The following is a 3,497-nucleotide window of genomic DNA, read 5'->3' as shown; positions in this document are numbered from 1 at the left end:
TAGCATAATTATTTATTCATTTTTAACTTACATTTTTGTACAAATAATTGTATATATTTATGAGATATAATGTGATATTTCAATGTATTTATCAATAGTTTAATTATTAAATAAGGTTGTAGCAAATAATAGCTATTTACCGTCTTAGCCAGAATTTATATTATTGAAAAATAAAACAAAGTACAAAAAGTTCATCCTCTCTTCCAAGTACTCCTTGTTTCTCATCTCATCATGGTATAAACTAGAAGTTCAAGATCTTGTTCAAAATCATACTTACTTGAGGATGAGCGTCTATAGCTAAGGTTTTTGGACACATATCATAGATTACTATTTTTTTGATCTGTATACCTATTGCCATGGCTTCATTAGCTAAAAGGTGACTAAGGAGATAAATTAGCAATATCTTGTGTCATTTTCTAAATTCTTTCTGATAATAGGCTTCACCTACCTGACTTTTAAAATTCCACCCATTATATGTGATATCAGCTAGATTCCATTCTTTTATTGTCATTTTAATAATTATCACCATCAATCCCTACTGGATATGCATACAACCTTCAGTACATACAACTCCCTTACCAAATATTTTTTCTTGCAAATTATGCAAATAGAATGTGGCTTTAAACAAACAGGTTCATGAGTGAAGCAGTAGGTAATCATAATCAGCATCAGATAGGGTTCTCTGAACTTCACTAAAAATTGCAAGCTCATTCCCTGCTCTCTTGAAATTTTTTTTCCCAAAGTCTTAATATTCTTTATTTTCTAAAAGATTTGTCTGGAACATGTCTCTGGTTCAGGGGATCTATGCCATTGGGGAAACCCTACGGCTTTATCTGAGGAAACCTAACTCACGTAATAATATCTGGTCTAGTTGACCAAAAATACTTTAAATTCTTTTTCTCAAAGTCTTTTCCATCCCCTATGGATTTGAGGAAATAAACAAGGCTCCTTGGGATTCAATATAAAGCTCTTGCCTGAGGATTACCTGTATCTTCTTTTCCTACCTGTGTGTGTTGGGAAGTGCAGTACTCTAGAGCAAGTGAGGAGTTGCTGGAGATCCAGGTTGCAGGGAATGTGAGAGCTGAAACTCAAGAAAGAAGAAAGCAGATGGGAAGACTTCCTGCTTTCCAGGTCTGCTTTAGTAGGATGGACAGTTGTTTGGGCAAATAGAAATAACTGATAACTCAGAATTTGTGTGTGTGTGTGTGGTGCTTATTGTCTCATTGCAGCCTGAAAATTCTGGGCTCAAGGCATTCTCCTGCCTCAGCCTCCCAACTGGCTAGGATTATAGGCACACACTACCATGCCAGGTTAATTTTACTTTATTTTTTAGCAGAGAAAGTGTCTATGTTGCCCAGGTTGGTGTTAACCTCCTGTCAATCCTCTGCCTTGGCTTCCAAAGCACTGGGATTACTGATGCAAGCTGCTGTTCCAGGCCCAACTCAGAATTTAATGCCAATCCTTTTCTGAAAATCTTGGGAACCTTGCCTGGTTCTTGTCTCTGACTCTCTTAACTGATGAAAACTCTGCGAGCTTGCCATGAGAGTAGGATGGGCTCTTTAGACAGGATACCAAGATGTCAACACTTTTTTCCTTGGTTTACTCATAAACTTAAGGTAGTAAGATATGCTGATCCATTTCCACTAATATTTGTGATATAGGATGAAGCAGCATTATGAGTGTGAAAAGTGTGTTAGAAGCCAAATGACTGAAACAATGACTATTGGATTTTCCCCCCTTAGGCTGTTTCCACAGATGGGGAGGTGCACATGTTCAGCTATCTCTCAGGCACAGCCAGATTTGGAATGTGGTTCTCCTGAGCAGTATGAGTGCTCAATGAAGGTGGCTTCTGCCTCGGCAGCTCACCATGCATCATCTCAGCAACACCACGTCTGAGTTCCCAATCTTCCTCTTTACAGGCTTCCCTGGGCTGGAGACCTTCCACATCTGGATCTCTATTCCCTTCTTCCTTCTCAGCACAGTTGCACTCTTAGGGAACAGCATGATCCTGATAGTGGTGATTCTGGAGCCCAGCCTCCATGAGCCCATGTACTATTTTCTCTTCATGCTGTCTACCACTGACCTGGGACTGACCCTCTCCACAATGCCCACAACCCTTGGTGTCCTCTGGTTGAATGTCCGTGAAATCACCCTCGATGCATGTATCATCCAGCTCTTTTTCCTCCACAGCTCAGGCTTTATGGAATCCTCAGTACTGATGGCCATGGCTTTCGACCGCTTTGTGGCTATCTGCAGACCCCTCAGATATGCCACCATTCTGACCCACTCCAGGATATTAAAGATTGGTGTAGCAATTGTCCTTAGAATGTTGATCAGCCTCTGTCCATCCCTCTTTCTCATTAAGAGGCTGTCATTTTGCGAAATCAATGTCCTTTCCCATTCTTATTGCTTCCACCCTGATGTGCTTAAGGTTGCATGTTCTGATTCAAGGATGAACAGTTATGGAGGCCTAGCCGTTCTCATTCTGGTCACAGGAGTTGATACACCATGTATTGTCCTCTCCTACATCCTAATCATCCGCTCTGTACTGAACATTACCTCCTCAGAGGGACGGAGCAAGGCCTTCAGCACTTGTGGCTCCCACATTGGGGCTGTGGCCGTCTTCTATATTCCCTGGGTTGTTCTTTCAGTTGTCCACAGATTTGTCCATAAGGCTCCACCATATGTCCATCCACTATTGTCCAATCTCCATTTCCTTGGCCCTCCTGTGCTGAACCCCATCATATATAGTGTGAAGACTAAACAAATCCGCAGAGCCATCCTCAAGCTCTTCCAAAAAATGTCAAAAAAGATTTGATGGGTGCTGCCTTTCCTGCTGGGATCTACCTTTCCTGTTAGGTTCTCCTTGATCAAATTGTACTCTCTGATGATTTTTCTCCAACACCAATGCATATTTTTTCTGTAACAAAAGACAACAATAGCTTCAGTGATGCTCAATGAGTACCCACTATATTTAAGTTCTTCTTTTGGCTCTTTTAAGTGTATGTTTTCTTTTACTTAGCTTAAATCACATTTTTTAAAAATTGGGTAACCATAATTGTAATTTACAAAAGAAGAAATTAAAAAACTGCAATATAAAAGGATTTATTTAAAATAAGAAATTGGGAATCTAATCCAGGTCTAATGACTCTGAATCTTGTGTTTTTCTTGGATATCATGCTGATTCTAAGTGCAAAAGATGCAGTTAATGGAAGTGTTTAGGGATATGTGGATATACAATTCTGTTCCCCAAGCACCAAGCAGACACATAGCATACTGGAAAATTTTTGAAGAATGAATGCTATGAAGCATCCTATCCTTTTTCAATCTTCTTTATTCTTTCTTCTTACTCAGAAGAGTTTTATTAACAGAGATATTTATTTTTGAGTAGAATAGATTCTTGAGCTCCCTATGTGAAGTGATATTTCTCTGACCTTTTTAGTGCTGTCTGGTTCTGCTGCTGGAGTAGTGAGATGCTGCTGTATGTATAATACACA

At 39.6% G+C, this 3,497-nt stretch overlaps 1 pseudogene; it reads left to right on the top strand.

The window, feature by feature from the left end:
* The first annotated feature begins 1,867 nt into the window (after positions 1–1,867).
* Positions 1,868–2,751, top strand: LOC128564997 (olfactory receptor 51F1-like; annotated as a pseudogene).
* The last annotated feature ends 746 nt before the right edge of the window (positions 2,752–3,497 follow it).

The sequence above is a fragment of the Nycticebus coucang genome, chromosome 14 (assembly GCF_027406575.1).
Source record: "Nycticebus coucang isolate mNycCou1 chromosome 14, mNycCou1.pri, whole genome shotgun sequence".
In the NCBI taxonomy this organism is placed as follows: domain Eukaryota; kingdom Metazoa; phylum Chordata; class Mammalia; order Primates; family Lorisidae; genus Nycticebus; species Nycticebus coucang.
This window is presented reverse-complemented; position numbering and strand designations above follow the sequence as displayed.